Source organism: Alligator mississippiensis, chromosome 4, assembly GCF_030867095.1.
Source record: "Alligator mississippiensis isolate rAllMis1 chromosome 4, rAllMis1, whole genome shotgun sequence".
NCBI classification, from domain to species: Eukaryota; Metazoa; Chordata; order Crocodylia; family Alligatoridae; genus Alligator; species Alligator mississippiensis.
The window spans coordinates 228,631,336-228,650,841 of NC_081827.1; the positions used below are offsets into that span (position 1 = coordinate 228,631,336).

Below are 19,506 nucleotides of genomic sequence, written 5' to 3' on the forward strand. Positions count from 1 at the left end.
CAGACTTCTTCCCTCCAGGTCCTAGATTGGAAGGGGAGGGGTTTGTGGGCCTGATCCAGCCCACAGGGCAGGCCCAGCACCATTCAGCTGGCCTACGGACAGATCCTGTACCACTCATCTGGCCCAGAGGGCTAGACAAGTTGGATACCCCTGACTTTAATCCATATGAAAAGAAAAGAAAAAACTGCCAGAACACATTAACAAGTTTACCCCTAAATTACCACTCCCACCATTTCCCCTTATTCCAGGGGTGGGCAAAATATGGATCCAGCCCACCAATTGATTGCATCAACTCACAGCTACCCCAGGACAGCCCATACCTCACTCCTGCCTGTACCCACCAAGAGCACTGCCCTAGCCCAGCCAACATGCACAGCTTCCTGGCAGGGCTGCTCCTGCTGCTGCTGCAGCCACCTAGGTAGTGGTCAACTCCCCCCCGTCCCCCCCCCCCCCCGCATCCAGTGGCTCCTCCTCCTGCCTCTGCTGTGCTGCTCTGGGCAGCAGGTAGCGTGGGGAAGTGATGGCTGGAGGGAGAAAGCTGCAGCCGGGCAGCACATGCTGGGGTAAGAAAGGGCTCCAGCTCCAGGCTGCCTTCCACCCACTCCACCCTGACCAGCCACGTATGGATGGCCAAGTGGGTGAAAGGCAGCACCGCCAGGGTGATGCCATTGGCAGGTGCGGGGCAAATGTGGGCGGGACTGCGGTGCGGGCTGCCCCAGGCAGGAGTGGGCAGAGCTCATCCACATGCAGAGTGTCACAGGGGCTGAATGGAGGGGAGGCAGACCACACATGGGCCTGCAGTGCACCATCTGAGTGAGCTCTGCTGCACGTACTCCCTGCCCCCTCCACCCCCGGCCGGATCCCAGGACCTAGTGTGCGGACACCCCCTCTCTCACACACACACACACACACACACACACACACACACACACACACACACACACACACCTGCACTCCCCACCTTTATCTATAAATTGTCAGAATGATATCTTCTGAATGACTTTGTGTGTGCGGCCCTTGGCAGCTCACCAAAACTTAAGTGTCCCACCAGCTGAAATAATTGCCCGCTCCTGCCTCGTTCTGATCTGAAAGAATATAGATTCCAAATATATGAACATCCCTGTTTTCAAAAGCTGGGTGCTCAGATCTTTCTGAGAAATCAGGGCTTTTTAAAATCTCTCAACTCAGACACCCAAAAATCTTGAAAATGTTGGCCTCTGTCTTGACTACCAACCTCATCCAGGTGCATATTAACTTCTGTACTCTTGTTTTCCTTCTTCATGCTATAGCTTTAAGATCTCGATTTCTAAAGTCAACAGAAGTCAGTGATTTAAGTTTGTGTTTATTTTCTTTGTGTAAATTGTGGATGGCAGTTACTGTTTCACTTTTAATGTACAACATCTAGGAATGTTACCATCTACCTACAATAAAAGGAACTATGGAGAATCATCATTTATTATATTTTTTTTGTTCATTTAAAATAGTCACACCACATAGATTTTTTTTTCAGGATACATACATTTGATTTACTTTGCAAAGTCTGACTAATGACCTCTTCATCAGAGATCCTTCCTGGAAGAGCACTTAATACCTGCTGCATTAGAAAAAGGTAAAAAAAATAACCTCATAGCCAGCCTAAAATGCAGTATGCAAAGGGATAAACATTCCTTCCTACAAAGATCAGTTTACTCCCTGAAGCATGACATTTACCTTCTGTTTTTCTTTGTTCACATAGCTGCAAATGATATAATTTACCTTTAAACAAAAAACCAGCAACAATATTTAACAATTTTGTGCACACATTATATGTTGTTTTAGCTACAACTGATTAATGTGAGTTTGAAATGCATACAGAAGTAGAGACTTGTCTTACTTTGTGTTTAAACCATTATAGTTTTGCTGCATATGGAGCATGAAAATTAAGGGACAAGAACATTCACTAGGATGGGAACAAAGGTGCAATACCTGGTTATGAAGCAGAGAGGAATGAATGATAAAAGATTAAATCTGACACCCAAGTGATCAACTTCTTCTAAGAAAAATGGGGTTATCGGAATGCATCTGCCAACTGACAGGCAGTCATTATGTTAACTTTAGGGATATGCAATTAAAGTTCACTATTCAAACAGCTGTTAACATGTACATGCCTAACTAGGGGTTATCATCTGTTAGAAAGGGCAATCAAATGGAGCTGTCAATAAGATGACAGGCTTGTATCTCAGTTGGTAAAAAAGAAAAAAGTCCTTGTTGAAAGTTCCTAAAGAAGAAGGGCCAGTTACAAGACATGCAAGGGAACATAAGGGCTCTTTCCTGAACCTGAAATGGCTTTTCTTTTCCCAATTGTGAGCTTTCTTGCCATCACCTGAAAGCCAAAATTAGCATTCTGGCAGCCCCTAGGCTTTTGCAGAGGGAGGCTAGAGCCCCTGAAACATACAGCTATTTGTGTTGGAGTACAAGGTACACCCTCAAGGTGTGTTTGTTGTGGAAGACAAAAGAAAAGCCCCAGTGTCAAAGCAAGCTAGTCACATGCCACATAACCTGTTCCACTTCTAGTTTACTCAACGCCCTGCTATTTAACTTATTTTTCCCGTTTGGGTTTTTTAAGGGTGATTTTAATGCAAAACACTATTTTTCTAGATGCTCTTAATTAGAGCAATTCATTTTGCAAGTGTAGGGGTTCATAATGAGATTGCATTTGTATTGCCTAAGAAAGGAATGCTGCAAAGGAAAAATAATCTTTAGGTATGGGGTTGTGAAATATAACTCTTCAGTCTCTGTTATCCATGTGCATCAATGGCAGAGATTCGATGGATTTTCAGATGGTCTTACAATAAGGGAAAGGAAAGGGTACCTTTTTTTATCCAGCTAATGGATTTGAGGATCTGGGTCAATGTGCTAATTTGCTCTCAGGGAAAAAAAAAAAAGTTACTGAACTGAGCACTGTGTTGTTTGTTTTTGTTTTGAGTTACATTTGTAATTTGATTTCTTTGTAATCAGCTTGCTCTAGATTTATAGAAAAACAGATCACAAGCCTGCTCCTCTGGATGGAGCCATACTGGAGTAGTCAAACATACCTGAGTTGCTCAGATTCAGATTCTGATACTTTCCCTTTCCGTGCACATTTTGGGTAAAGCATCAGTTAGAGGACAATGCCAGGCAACCCTCTAACCATGACAGGCTGGGAACACTATGCACATAGTGGCAATGACAAGAATGAACTAGATGTTGCATTACCTGATACAGCAGATGGGGACAGCGGACCTCCCAGAGCACAGTGCTGAGATCTGAAAGTTAGCTGCATTTTCCCTCTATTTCAGAAACTTTTAACTAGAGCTCTGTATAGAGCAGGGGCACACATTTATTTCAGGTGGAGGGCAGCTTAACAAGTTTTGCCAAGGTGTTGCGGGTCACATAGGTAGCCCCACCCCCTGGCAGTTGCCCCGCCCCCTGGTCTCCACATTCAGACCAGAAATCCTGTCACCACTGGAAGTCCCTCTCGTTGCTGCCCCTGCCCCAAATACTCCTTTTGGGAGTGGGGGTTGCTATCTTAGAACCAGAAAAAAAAACCAAATCATACACTAGAAAGTCCAACACCTACTATATTTTTGTAACCCAGGTGGTACTCCAAGATGTACCCCCTCTCTAATTGAAGGGATCAGAGCAGGTGCACAAGCGCTGTGGGAGGTGTAGAGACCCTCCTCCCCCTATAGAGCAGAGCCAGATCACCAATGGGGACTTAACCATATGCTTTTTAATGAGAGAACAGTACTGGGAACATAACATGTATAAACGAGGGGGTGTAGGGGACACTACAACACCCCGGGGGGCAGGATTCAACAAAGGTTAGGCACTTACAGTCATAGACATATTCATCCAGTTGACAAAAGACAGGGTTAACAAAATATAAAACACAAACAGCAGAGCAAACAATACTGGTTGGGGAAATATAAAATGCACAAAATACAAGATGTCAAATAACAAGAAATATAGGGCCTAGGTACCTAGAGGGGGAGGAAAGAGGGAAAACACAATGACCCCTTTCCAATGCAGCAAGAACTTCTCCATGTTACTTCACTCACCCCAATTTATCCCAGGTGGGACTTGAACTCAGATTTCCTATGTGGTAGGCAAATACTCTACCACACAGCCACCAGTACTAGTACTACTTCAAGCCATTAGGGGTCTTGAGCCCCTACCTCATGTCAAGCTGCCTGGCCTCTTACCAGAGGAGCTGGAAGCAGGGCTGGGAACCTCTCAGGTCACTGCTCAGATCCTTACTGGAGCTAGGGAACCTCTCCTGCTGGCCACAGCTTCTCATAGGGGATCCTGGAGCCCAGCGGGGAGCCTCTCCTGCCAGCCACATGCCGTGCTGCTGAGGGTCCTACTGCTGCCTGCAGGTCCCACTCCTTCAGGTGCTTCTGGGGCAACTGCTCCCGCCCCGCTGGCCCAGCTCTTTGCCAGCTCCTTGAAACTCCTTCCTTGTAGTCCCTTTCTGGTCTCTCTCCTGAGTCAGCCATGCTGCCCCTTTTATCCCCCTCCAGGTGACCCAAGGGGCCAATCAGGGGACATGGAGGGTGAGTCTTGGGCCTGATTGGTGAGGAAAGGGAATCCCAAGCCCTTCAATCATCTTTTACCCTTTCAAAACCCCTGGGCCAAATCATTACCAAATTGGTGAGGAAAGGGAATCCCAAAGTCCTCCAATCATCTTTTACCCTTTCAAAACCCCTGGGCTAAATCATTACCAGCTAGCACGTGACATCTTAATTTTATTACAAAAAATATTTGTCATGACTTGTATTTTGTGTACTGTATATAAAAGGGATTGCATAAGAACTCAAAAATAAAGTCTCACTCTTCTCCTTTGTGTGTGTATGGTGGAGTGTGGCTAGGGGTGGGTGTGTGCATATGGTGGGGTGTGGAGGTGTGGGGGGGTTGTGAGAGGGTGTAACTGTGTAGGGAGGAATAGGGCACCTTGGGGTATACGTCAGTGGAGGTTGTGGGGGCAGGGTGTGGGTGTGAGGGTGGGGAATGTAGGGACCCCACCCACATACTCACTCCATGGCATGCAGACCCTACTGCCAGCAGCAAAAGCTGGTGGGGAGGTAAGGGCGCTCGTGCCCAGTGCAGACACCTGGTGGGGCATGGCTCCAGCCAACGCTGCGCACAGGAGGCGGGTAGTGCAGCCTGCCCAGCCGCATCTATAGCCGGGGCTCTGCACCACATGCCTCGAACTCCTGCATTTGCAGCAGGGGAAGCCCCACGCTGGAGCCAGCTGCCTCCCCTGCTCCTGCTGCCCAGGTCCCTGCACTCTGCTGGGAGTGGAGGGACCCAGCCTCATGCTTCCCCAGAGTCCAGTGCCAGGCTTCCTTGCTGTGAATGTGGAGCTGCAGGTGCATGGCACAGAGTCCCTGCGATAGAGCCATCCAGCGCTGCACTGGAGATGAAGAGCACAGCCTGCCCAGCCACCTCTATCACAGGGGCTCCACACTGTGTGCCTGCTGCTCCCACACTTGCAGCAGGGAAGCCCCATGCTAGACTCCATGGGGAAGCAAGGGAGGGGCTGCTCCCACTCCTGGTGGAGTGCAGGGACCTGTGCAGCAGGGCAGGGAAGGCAGCTGGCTTGAGTGCAGGGCTTCCCCCACTGCAAGTGTAGGACCTAAAGGCACACAGCGTGGAGCCCTGGCGATAAAGGCAGCTGGGCAGGCTGTATGCTCCCCTGTGTGCAGCACTGGCTGGAGCCACATCCCACCGCGTGCCTATACTGGGCACAGGCACCCTGACCTCCCCACTTACTGCTGCTGCTGGCAGCAGGGGCTGCGCACTATGGGGCGAGTGTGTGGGGGGTCCCTACATGCCTCACCCTCACACCCACATCCTGGCCCAGCCGAGCTCCATGATCCCGCCACCCCACTGGGTGCAGGCTCTGCGCTTCCACCCAGCTGCAACTCCACCTCCACCCCCCACCAGCCCCACTGCTTCCCTACCTGCTGCCCCAAGCGAGTTGGACTTCCAGGAAGCCAAGCAGGTTCCCGTGGGGTGCCTGCAGCAGGACCCCCACCCGGAAGCTGCTGCTGGCTCGGCAGGGCCCTTCTGCCCAAGAGGATGGAAGTGAAGCGCAATAGGGTATGTTGGGGGAATAGATACGTGGGTGCGTCACTCCCAGCCTCACGGGGAGAAGGACTGGGCAGGGCACAATTTATTGTGGGGCACTGCAGGCTGTATGAAAGTGCCTGGCGGGCTAGATACAGCCCATGGGCCATATTTTGCCCACCCTAACTATAGAGTCAACTGCATTTTGAGCTGCTAACACTATTTGCCACAACAGTCTCATTCAGGTCAACGAGACAAGACTGGGACTGCATTTTTTAAAGGATTAGATGACTGTATAACTATTAATGTCTGTAACTAATTATGCATGTTGAGACTATGATAAGGGTAACCACCATCCTTCAGGGCATAATTTGTGAGGGTCAGAGAGGCACGCTTATTTCCATTGTTGCAATTTTAACATTACCCAACTGGATAGGTGCACGATAGATATATTTTTGTCTCCCTCTGAAACATTAGTTAATCACCACTGCTGCAGGCTCCTAGCTGATGATTATACACTGGTCTATCAAGGCAACATGCATATTCAAATATTTAGGAGGGCTCTATATTCTCCCATCTGGAAATCAAGTCTTAGTTCAGAACAAAATTAATTACTCCTTTAACTCTTTTAAGGACTCAATGGGTATTTATACACATGCTCAGGAAGGTGTGGGGAAGAGGGTGCTTTAATTAGAACAGCTCCAAGAGCCGCTCTAATTAAAGCTCCTGGAGCATCTCATGTATTGGTGTCCCCACACTGAAAAACGGTGGTGGGGCCTCTTTAACTAAAGCTCATTTAGCTAAAGCTCATTTGATGAGTTAAAGCACCCCACCACCATTATACAGAATGGGGATGCTGATAAACATGACACTGGAGTTTGCTGAAGAATGGTAGTTACCACGCTCCAGCAGACGCACTTAATCCAGCACATCAAAGCAGCTGCACTGCAGAAATCCACAAAATTTCACAGAGAAATGTTTTTGAATGGCAATACTGGAATTGTAAATGACTCATAAGCTGCTACCAAAAAGTGAGCATTCTTTTCCTCCCTTGTAAAGATTTGAACTACGGATAACAAATGAAATGAAGTGAAACACTGCTCCTACAATCAGTGTCAATTTTCATTATGCCTAATCCAGGGTGGAACTAAGCATTTTGATCTTAGTTTCTCTATCACTTATACAATTTTATTAAATTGTAAGAAAAATGTTCCTGGGATATCCACTATGCTGTTTATCTGACAGCTGTCATGGTCAAACAAGATGTGCTTGACAGTAAAACACATAGCTGTAAGCAGAACAAATACATGTTTGTTAAAACAATTATATTTTCCATATATTTTATATACAAACATTCATTTAATTTCTATTCCTATTTTTCACACGTCTATCACATCTGTCTTTAAACATCCTGATCCCCAGAATTTGCTCCCTGCTTTAACAACTGAAGTCTGACAAACTTATTCCTTTGCAAACAACTAGAAAAGATCAATGTAACGTGTACATTTCAAAATATAGCCTAAAACTGGAATGCAAAGACCCTTTGAGAATCTGATCACCGATTAACATGTAAAAATATTGCCACGCAATGACAAAATGGCAGGGAGCTGAGCCAGACAGCACAGGGACCATACTGAACCCAGACCACTTATCCAGCCCATGTGGCCAAAAGATTGAGTACCACTGAGCTAAACGTTTTGAAGTGCAACTGATTCAATATACATTGTGGGTCAAATTCTGTTCTTGACATGTATACACAGCTTTTGTCAACATCCACCTCTATACAGCTGATGGCAAAACGGCCTCAAACAATTGCAGGTTAAATAATTAATCAAAACTATATCATCCCCTCTCCCGCCACCAATATCAGCTTTAAATCCTGTTTTTTATTTTTTCCATTGTTAAGCAAGTAACTGTTCAGCAGAGGTCAGAACTGTATAGCCTTTTACAGAAACAGTCACACTGAGCTACCAAGCTACAGTGGGTATTAATTGAGGATAACTCATTTAGAAAGCAGGCAGGCTGAGGGTTAAATGTATTTAATCCTGCTGCACAGGTTCCTCCCCTGCTCCCACTTTTGCCAGTCTTTATTGAGGTTGAGATCTCCTATGATCCTATGAGATTTAAAGCAGAGCTGCTCCCCCACCCACCTCTTGCAGGCTACACACTGCCTGGACACACACACTATGAGGGAAGCCCCCTCCCTGCTGCATGGGCTGCGCCAACCCTGGGTGGCTCCCCAGGCAGTTCTGGCATTACACAGCCCCCTTGGCAACACTGACAGCACATGGCCCTGCCAGGCCCTTCCCCAATGCATGGCAGTGGGAGAGGAGACAGCAGGGACCCAGGAGCTACATGTGAATGAGTCACAGGTGACATGCAGCCCACAGGACACCAGCCAGACAGCCATGAATTAGAGTATCTTTCAAAGCATTTTTCTTCCAGGACAAAACTCACTTTGGTCTGTAACACTTTGGTAAGTAAGTTTGCCTCATATGTTGCCTAGCCTTTATGGATGAATGATCAAAATCTTAGAGGTTTCAGTTGGACCGTGGGTCACTGAAAAGATTGTTTTTTCCTGTATTATAAAAGATTATATGCGTTGTGTGGTGTTCACAGAAGATGCCAACCTGCAACAGTCAGCTCACAAGCTTCCCTGACACCCCCGCCCCCCCAAAACCACTGTCATCTTTTATGGGTGGGGGGAGCACTTGTATGGGAAGCAGTTCTGGAGATAGACATGCCTAGGGTGCGTGCATCAACACTTCAACAAAACGCTGTGAAGTAATTCAGGGCTTTGGCCCCTTCCAATATCAGCATGCATGAAGTACTGTTTATAATGTTTAGATATTATACTGTTCATAATTCAGGTAATTCAGCAAAATGATAGATATTACATTATACTGTTTATAATCTCAAAATGCCTGACAAACAATTGACTCATTTTCCCCATCAACCCTGTAAAATAAAAGGGAAATATTTAGATCCTCATCTAACAGATGGGAAAACACAGGGAAGGTAAATGACTTGGCTAAAGTCATCCGGAGTGTGTCCACACTGCTTCCATGGAGGTCTCAAGAAGGGACACTCTCAAACAAGCTCTGCCCACCTACTCCTGCCCTCAGACACCAAACCCAGCAAAAAGGAGTGAAACCACTCTGGAGTCATCCCCTGCTGCAGCCACGTAGGGACGCCACAAAGCAGCTACCATATTTCCAAGTTGGACATATGTGAGCAGGAACAGGTAGGCAGGTTGTGATTCCTCCTTGTGAATGCTGCAGAAGGGATGTGGACACATCCTCATTGAGTTAGGCTACAGTAGCCAGGACGTCTGACTACTGACCTATGTTACTGAATTGTTCCTTGAGTTTTTGCTATAGCTGAGTGAAGCACAACATATTCAGTGCACAGGCACTTGTTCATACTTTTTTTGGTTTCACTACACTCAGTTTTAGGTTTAAACAATCCTAAACTATTAAGTGACCCTTAGGCAAAACTACCTATTCAACCCAGTTCTAAGCTAAAAACATTTAAAAAAACAAACACTACAATTATTCTATGTGGTTCCTTCCCAAGGCTGTACAACGCAGCTTCTCAGTAAATCCATATACTTCAGGGAGTGAAACACAAGCCCAGCTTTGTTCCAAGTCCCTGGCATAGCTTTAGTGACATTTCCATGCTCAAACAGAATGATACCTATTATACTGTTAAATGCATAAACACCCAGGAAGGGTGGGAAAAAGTTTAAATTGATTTTTAAATGTTTTAAATTAAAAGTAATCCCAGCTATTTGGAATTTACTTAGCTCTGCTGTATTAACGAGCAATTTTAAGATGGACTTCCTTAACTAATGTACAGCTAACTAACGTATAACTATAGTAGCCCATTCTGAGTAGGCAGATGAGAGATTTTCCCCTCACCTCATAATGTTAATGCTTTTATATAGGCCTTCCACTTCAAAAATGTATTCTACCCCATTGACAGCTAAGTCTTGCAGCCCTTCTAGCAAGAATTTCAGTTGTCAGACTGTAGGAACACACCTGCATTTACTATAAGGACTGAAAGGCTGAACCCCAACTGAGCCTGCCTTCTGGCAATCAAACATTATTGAATAAGCCAACAAATTGTTATCAAGGGTAACCAGAGGACTGAAGAAGCCCTTCTGTTAACATTTTATTTGTAAAAATAGAACAGAAATGCTTTGGATTTTAACATATGTCTAGAATCCAAAGTTGTGACATGCGCTTTGAAGATTGAGCAAGAAAAGAACAGAGATAGTCAGAATTAAACTTGACTTGAGTTTCATTTAAGCATTTTGGACTCAGAATAGAGAACACAGTGACCAGCAATCTCCTGAAGGCAAATAGAATGCCCAAAAGATTTTATCTCTTATCTAGACTGAATGGCTCATTTAACAAGTAATAGAAGAATAACTTTAAAACCACACCTGTTTGTGCACAACACAGCAAAGGACTCAGTCCTTGAGGAAAATCATCATTTGAAATTCCATTCTCAAAAATGCAAATCTTCAAAACTGCACTTTTCAGTGTGAAGAATTTTGTTCTCCAAGGGCTTACATTAATTTGGTTCTACTTACTTAAAAATTTAGCAGTGTTGCAGCGTCTTATACAGAGGTTTCCACCCAATTCAAAGCATCAAACATACACCTATGTGCTAAGCTTGGGAGATTTACATTTGATCTATTTTCCATTCATGCGGGAACATAATGGGAAATGTTTTTTCTTTGAACCCACAGAATCCCAGGTACTATACATAAGCATAAGCATAAACAACATGTGATAAGCCAGGCTCAGGCAAACTATGAGGAAGTTCTTATTTTAATTTCTAAGGTTCCATATGATAGAAATGAATTTGCTTAATCTATGTTGAGAGAAGGGTTTTTCAGCCAAACCCTACATAAGTGGTCTTATTCATATGTGGTGGGTCCCTACAGGGCTTCTAGAACCTCTTCAATGAGGGAATGAGAAAATTATGGCAGAGTCTACTCTTTGCCCTTCAAAGAGCCCCTCTCTCACAGCTACCATCAACTTCGCATTTTAAGGAAGGTGCCTAGTATCCTTAAACTCATCCAGAACAAGAAGCAATTCAGAACCAGAATTGGCTGTCCCTTAAAAATAATTTAACTGAAGAACACTATGGGCTCTCATCCAAAAGACTAGCCCACCCTAGGAATGATACACAAAACACTACCACCATCTTTTGGTACTACCGACAACAAAAAATGACAAACTTAATATCTAAAAGCAAACCAAAAATAAACACCCATGGACACCTCAAAAACCCAACTCTTACCAAGCAGAGTTGTTATACCAGAAAGGGAGAAACATCAGAGATGCCACTAAGCCCACTAGGTACCTGCTGATATTACTGACTTTGTATGGAAGGTGCTTGATACGACGGTGCGGATCAGCCATATAGAACTCCAGCGTGAATATGTCATTTGACCTCCGTATCCTTGCACTGGTCTTAGTCATGTCTCCTTCCCTTTTTACTAATCACTCCCCTTTCCTTTTTTATTCTTAAGCCTTCTTATTATATCCTCCTCTGGCATTTGTCCACCCCTGCCAGGCACCTCCAGTAGAGGATCAGTCTAGTGCTGCCTCACACATACCAGTGCTGGCGAGTTTATTGTTACTTCTGATTCTAGTTCAGTTGTCGCTGCTGGTTCCCTTTAGCTGTCAGAGCGCTAGTCTGAAGAGTTGAGTAGCATTTTTAGCCTCTCAAAGCAGACCAGTTGACACAGAGCCCTTAGCCAATATACCCTCCATAACTAGGGGTCTACCCAACTCGAGGAGGCAGCTGGCCAATCTCATGGGCAAATCGCGGGACCAGCTGCCATTTTTGTGAGTTTATCATGGCATGGCCCCGCCCACACTTCTGACTGATTGGCTGAGAGACCTTGGTGGTCCCACCACTCATCACTGATTGGTTGTGGGGGCTCTCTGTCATACAGCCCCACCTCTCACCGGTGATTGGTGGCAAGGGGCAGAGACGCACAACTGGCAGCCCTCTCAGATAATCAGCAGTGAGGGGTGGGGGCAGCAGCCATCTTGGGTTCCCCTTTGCGCTAGCAGCCCTGCTCCCCAATTCCCCCCAGCAGGCTGCACAGCTGGGCCACACCAACCATGAGTATTATTGGCCCCCTCTGGGGAGCCAGCATTTTATTTTTAGAGAGGTTTTGTTTGGTTTTGTTTTTTGCAGATTTCACAGATATCACCCATTTTGCAGGCAAGGCAAATCGTGATTTCTGGGAAATCGCAATTTGAGCAGGTCCCTATCCATAACACCCACGACTGACACAATGCCAGCCTCTACTTATGTGAAAAAGAGCATTCCCCATCCCCTGCCACAGATCTGCAAATGGGGATGAAGGTAAACCCTAAAGGGACAAATTCACAGCCTGGCCTGCATTAGCAAGAAGTGGCTCTGTCCTTTTTGCAAAGTCCCCAGCGCTGCAAGAAAAAATGCCTCTTCTGCAATTTCTGCTCCTCCCCTCAACAGCTGCATCACTTGCCTGTTCTGTGGCTCCCACCATTCCCAGCACACAGATGCTCTCTCTCCCTCACCTCCAAGCTGGCAGAGAACAACGCATGCAGCATCTGGTGCCAACATGGGGTGGAAATCCTCAGAAGTGCTCCAAGGATCAACACACTGGCTCCATCTCATATAAGCTGATTATGGAATTATCAGACTCAACAGTTAACTTTGCATGGATAGGATGCCAGATGTCAAGCTTTGACAACAGGACACTCTGCATCAACCTGGCTTTATCAGCGCTGTATCATTATGCTCTCTGGGAAGGATGTCATTGAGAGGATGGAACTGGCTGCAAACCGAATACAGCAATTATGGGACTGGGAAAATCCCAACTCACTTAAAGCAATCACAGCTTGATGAGGAGAGGCAACGGTTCCTGTGGGCTAAAGTTGTGTCAAACTGCTGATGAACTGAAAAGGCAAACGTACCATGAATCACCAGGGATTCAAGGCAATCATGTATCATGAATCAGGGATTCATGAATCACTAGGCTCTTCTACATGGACAAATGGGGAAAGTCCCTTCATCCCTACTATAAAACTAATACTTACACTTATACATGGAAGAAATGACTTAAATTATACTATAAGTGCATGGCCTGAAACTGCTCAGCTGTTGCACAAGCCTGTACAGATTACCTACTAGGATAACAAGTCAGAGGTAAGACATCCCCCCTTCAGCTTTCAATTCTCTGTTTTTTGGTCTGCAAGTGTTTGCAGATGCACTTGAAGGTCTTCTTTACCCACTTCCACAGTTTTGCAAACCCCACCATTTGGGGCATTTTGTTTTCACAACCTCTGTACCTGAAGTCATTTGATTACACATGAAATTCAGCTTTCATTTAGAAGCAAAACCGAGCCTTCAGCCTTCATGGTTGTAAGGAAAAGGTTAAAACAAGGTGAATCCTAAAAGTTCAAAAAAGCAGAAGACAAGTTAAAAGAGCCCAACACTTGCTAGTGTTTAAAATACTATGATGCCTTAACCAAAACCATGTTGGGAGGGCGGGACACACAGGGGACTGACTTCTGTGATTTGAACACTTTTGACTGGCAGCCATGTAATTCTGATATGGACTATTGCAGTGGAGGGCAACCTTTCCAGCAGGTGTGCCACAAATTAAGCCCCATGCCATCCTCAAGGTCCATTCCAATCCCCTTCCCCGCCTGATCTGCTGCTGTGCTGCCTGCCCCTGCCCTGATCTGCTGCGTGCTACATAGAGAGGCTGCTGTTAACAGTAGCAACGGACACAATCATCATCTCTGGGCAAGCCTGAATGATACAACCCTCAAGCATGACCCAAAGGAGCCACATACCCTCCACTACGGATACTGGAACATTTAAACAAACCCAGATCTTGCCTGGTGAAGGGCAAGTCAAATAAAATGCCAATAAGAAAAGTACTTGACAAGTTTCCATCATCTCCGCGCAGGCCCTCACTCATCAGCATTGACAACATGATTTTTCAGTCCACGCCATCCAAACCAGCTCTGAGATGGCACTTTCAGAAGGTGGACTGGCAGAAATACCAAAGGCTAACCAACCAGAGAGCAAACCAATTAGACGATCCATCAGAAAACCAACAAAGATTAAGGATACAATACATTTACAAACTCCCTAATTGAAATAACCAAACTCAGTGTACCTAGAGGCCATAGAAGCTATTATGCGCCATGCTGGGATGAGCAGCGCGAACATCTTTTTAACATCGTCAGGCAATGCAATCACCCTGCAGCCATAAAAAGAACTACAGAACATCTAGTTACCGCACTGAACAATATCCAAAAGGAGAGCTGGTTCACTACCATAGAAGGATTAGATACGACCCACTCAAGCAGACAAGCATGGTGCATCATTAACTAACTGCCTTACAGGCAGAGGCATCAAAGAATAGCATTGCCCTGTGTCAGCAAACTCCATCATGAAAATACTGTGTAACAACAGCAAGTACAGTGACCCAAGGAAGCAACACACACACGATTAGACACCTGACTCGGGAACAAGTTAAATCACCCAGCGTCAACCTTAATTTAATTGCTCCCATCTCTGAAAATGAGTTTAACACAGCTATTATAGTGATCAAGACTGGCAAGACTGCTGGACCAGGTAAGAGATAAGATATTCCCAGAATTTGTTACCAACCTCAGAACCACAATGAAAAGATGGCTTCAGAAATTCATGTGTAAATATCTAGAAAGTAAAAGACTTCCAAAAATCTGGAGAAAAACTGACATCATTGCTATCCTGAAACACAATAAACCACCAAAGGATCCAAAGAGCTACCAACCCACCTCACTACTTTGCATTACATCCAAACTCATGAAGCACATAATCCTAAATACAACGGAGAACATCATGGGCAACCGGTGCCTCCTGAGTCAGGGGGGGCACTTGCTGCCCCCCCGCCACATCCAGTCAGCAACCGGGGGGGAGGGCCCCCCCGCCCCCTGGGGCCAATTGTGCAGACGGGGTGGTCCCCCCATAGCCAATCCCACCGACCCACAAGTGGCAGTGGCATGCCACTGGCACTTCCAGGTGCACCGCTGGCACTTCCAAATGAGCGCAATAGGCTGGCGGAGGGGAAGAAACCAGCTTCTCCGAGCACCCCCACTCCCCGGCCGGCACTCTCAGGGTGGGCACAAGTGCTCTCGCCCATCTCCCAGCCCGAGAACACTGGCTGTGAGGGGGTGCACCAGCGCTCCCAGGGGGTGCACATGAACCCCCGTGCACCTCCTATGCGTCACCACTGGAGAACATCATTGATCCCCAGCTCCCAAAAGAACAAGCTGGCTTTCAGAAAAAGCAGTGTACAACTGACCAAGTTGCATTACTTACATCTGACATAGAAAGCACATTTGAAATGAGATGGAAAACAGGTGTGGTTTTTAACAACCTAACAGCCACCTATGACACTGCACGGCATCAGGGCCTCAAATATAAACTGCACTCTATGATACCTGACCGCAAGCTATGCATTTTCATCATGAACGTGATTGCCAGCAGATCATTCAAACTCACTACCAGCCAAGGAGAAAAAAGCAGAGTATGAACTCTGAAGAATGAAGTGCTAGCACCAATACTTTTCAATGTATATACCTCAGACTTCCTACATACAACATCTAAGTGATACGTGTATGCTGACCATGTTGCTATAGTAACCCACGGAATAGACATGACAGAAGTGGAAATGGCATTGAGTACTGGCAGAATCAGTGAGGAGTTACATCTCCACAAGTGGCACTTAAAGCTGAACATGAATAAGTAAGTTTCATCACTCTTCAACCTGGACAATTATCAAGCCAAGTTGCACACTGAATAATCAGAAAAGGCAACCACATTCTTCCCCATGAGCATATCCCAACTACCTAGGAGTCCCGTTAGACTGCTCCGTCACCTATAAACATCACATTCAGAAGGTCAGCAGTAAAATCTCTGCAGATAGCTGGCGCGACATGCGTTGCCAACATCAAAGTGCTCAGAACCACCGCACTTGTAGTAGTATATGCCCCACCAGAATATTGTGCCCCTGTATGGTCCAGAAGTTGTCACACTAAAATGCTCAAGACAGTACTTAACAGTGTGTTGAGACTCATAACAAGCTGCACAGCCTGCACACACACACAGATGTACTCCCTATACTCTTGGTGCATTTATACACATACCTTTTTGTCCTGCAATGTGCCGGAAATCCGCCGCTTTAGAGCAGACTCAATTGTTCAAGTCTGCTCCGTGTGTGAGCGGATGTGAACTGTGCTGCACCACATGCAGTTGTATAAGCGGCGAAATGCGTGTTAGTGCACAGGAAGTGGCAGCGGTGTGCTTTTGAACTAAAATACCTCTGATGTGTTTTAGCTCAAAAGTGTGCTGCCACCATTTTCTCAGTGCTGATGCATATTTCGCCACTTATACAACTGCAAGCCATGCAGGGCCGGGTGCTTTTCAAAGTGCCCGGTGCTGTGGCGTTTGCATGTGTAAAAATGCCCTTTGACATTAGACCAAGTGATACAAGATGACAGTCCCTAACATCATGACTGGCAATAGAGGCAAGAGGTGATGAAAATCACCTGCTCCATCAACTGTTAACTGAAGACCGAAATAGATGGAGGCTTAAGAGGTTTAAAAGTCATAAACTATTTATACATGAACCCACAAGCTCCTGGAAGAGATTGTAGGTGCTGAATCAAACCTATGAGCAGCAATGGAGGAGGCCAACTGCTGGGAAAGGTCAGACCTATTCCTACTGCATTTTATACCAACACCAAATGAGTCCCTCATTGTGCACGACCTTGACAGAGACGTGTGGGTCAAGCTGAACAAACTGTGCTTTAGATATGGACACTTCAAACCAACACTTCACAAGATGAACATGTGGATGCAGTGTCCAGCAAACAGTGCAGCATTTAATAGAAAGCGGCAATCTTTACCAATGCCCAGATGACACACTGAGCAATAACAGATCTGTACATTGAGCAATAATACCAGACAGTGGCTCATAGATTTGAAAGTTGATATCTGATGACATAGGAAAGAGAGAGAGAGAGAGAGAGAGAGAGTGTGCAGCTGCTCATGCCACTTATGGCACGCACGCCACAGGTTGATAACTCTAGCACACAATAATCCAAAGCCTCCTCGGCAAGGCCCTCGATCTCTCCACCTGAACGCTGTGGATTCTACTTGCGCTGTCCCGCTATGATACAGGAGTGCACCCTTACTAAGCCACGGGCAGCAGTCTTTTAGACTTAGCCACTGTCACAGGCTGCCAATCCCCTCCATAGCATCCCAGCCCTCCCTGCTCTATGTGGAGGGCTGGTTTCCTGTGCTCCCCTAATGCAGATTCAGTTTACCAAGTGCCACTGAAAAGCACAGCCAGCACCAATAAACAACAGCTAATTCAGCAGCAAGGGTGAGCAGAGCTACAGGAGGGCATAAGGGACTGCGGAGGACTGGGGTGGCAGAAGCAGGCAGCTTGAGCGTGCAGTGCAGCCCCTTTAAGCGGCTGGAGACATGCCACCACCTGTGCACGATTCCCCTCCATCCCCCTGTACTAGGCCCCTACCTTGCCCCTAGGGACTGACCAGGTGAACAGTCCTGTCTCTGTGAGCTGTATGCACTCAGCAAGTCCTAGGACTGGTTTTATTACCTGAATTACTATAGTAACCAGAGGCCCCAGAACAGGATCAGGTCCCCACTGTGCTAGGGGCTTCCTAAAGACAAAGTAAAGGAGTCCTTGCCCCAAAGAGTTTGCAGCCCAATTTGATAATTGGATGCAACAGTCAGAGGGGGGACACCGGTTTGGATGGGAGCTCCTGCGACGCAGGGGATTTGGACCCCAGGCAAATCGTTCAATCTCACTGTGCGTCAGCTCTCCTCCTCCAAACGGCTGCAAAAGGCGGTGGGCTCCTTATGGTGAGGAGTCGCTCATGTGGGCATGTGATGGCAACTGACAGGGAAACACCCAAGCGCACCTGGCGCTGGAAGCGGTCCAGCCGCACAGACGTGCGCCCATGAGGGCAGCGAGCCCATCCCCAGGTCTGCGCCGCCCGGCAAGACGTTACCATCTCTCAAGCCAGCTCCTTTAGCAGCGTCTCGGCATCCCCACGCCAGGGCTTCCCCCTCCTCCACTCGGGTTGTGGCACCTCCGTCCCTGGAGGTTTCAAAGGCGCCTGGCCGGGGTGCCCTGCTCGGGGCTGCTCCTTCCCACCGTGCTGAGACTCCCCTTGCAAAAGGCGCCTTCACCTGCCTCGTCCGACCGCCGCAGAAGGGACCGCAGCGCCCTGCCCACCCGCGCCGCTGTCGCGCCAGCGTGTCCCGCCCGGGCCGGGAGGGGCGCGGGGGGCAGCCCCAGCACTGCCCCCCAGCGGGAAGGAGGCGGGAGGGGCGCGGGACGAGGGGCAGCCGGCTCTTACCTGGGCGGCGGCGGCGGCAGCTCCAGCTGCGCGAGGCGGCGGAACCAGGGCCGGGGCCGGGCCGGGGCCGCCCCCTCCAGGCGCCGCGCAGCTGCTGCGCGCCCGCCCGCCCGCTGCCCCGGGCCGTGCAGGTGGGGAAGGAGGGAGTCCCAAACGCCGGCTCGGCGCACGGGAGGCGGGTCGAGCGCGGCTCGCCCCGCTGCAGCCCCGGGCCGTCGTTCCGCTTCAGGGTCAACACCCGCGGCTGCCAGGGAGGGCGCGCCTGGGCCGCGGGCTGGTGACGAGGCCGCTCGGGGCTGTGGCATCACCCTCGTCTCGGGGCTCGGGCCCTTGCCGTCCCGTCCCCGCGCAAAGCCCCCTCCCCACGAGCTGCCCAGAGCAGCGGGGCCCTTGAGAAACCTCTGGCTTCACCTCCTGTGTGGCTGGTACTTCGTTTCAGCGTGTTTTGCCTGCTGGGTCTTCCCACAACACCCCCGCACCGGGGAAAGAGGAAAGGAATGGCAGAAATGAGGTGGAGGGGACCTCGGGAGCTGCTCAAAGCAGGACCAGCCCCACCGAGATCATCCCAGCCAGGGCTTTGTTCAGTGCGGCCTTAAACACCTCCAAGGATGGAGTCTGCACCCCCTCTCTCTGCGTAACCTGTTCCAGCACTTCACCACCTTCCTAGTGATACAGTTTTTCCTAATATCCAACCTAAACTTCCCTTGCTGCAACTTGCGACAGGGCTGCTCCTTGTTGTGTCATCTGCCACTGCTGAGAACAGTCCAGCCCCATCCTCCTTGGAAGCACCCTTCCTTCCCCTGGTTAAAGGCTGCTATATAATCCCCTCTCAGTCTTTCCTTGCAAACCAAATAAGCCCAGTTCCCTCAACCTCTCCTCCAAAGTCATGTGCCCCAGCCCCCTTGTGTGCCCTCCCCCACCCCAATTGGTCCCAAACAGTAATTACTGCTTCCTA

General features: G+C 47.8%; 1 protein-coding gene across 2 annotated transcripts in view; it reads right to left on the reverse strand.

The window, feature by feature from the left end:
* LYPD6B (LY6/PLAUR domain containing 6B) overlaps positions 1–18,636 on the reverse strand; it is a 138,805-nt gene extending 120,169 nt beyond the window's left edge. Inside the window, exon 1 of one of the 2 annotated variants that reach the window (XM_059727387.1) lies at positions 18,552–18,636. The gene's annotated coding sequence lies outside the window, so the exon portion shown is untranslated. Of the gene's footprint in view, positions 1–18,200; positions 18,411–18,551 lie in introns of those variants that run through there. The other variant, XM_019480365.2, reaches the window with a different exon arrangement.
* Between the last annotated feature and the right edge of the window lie 870 nt (positions 18,637–19,506).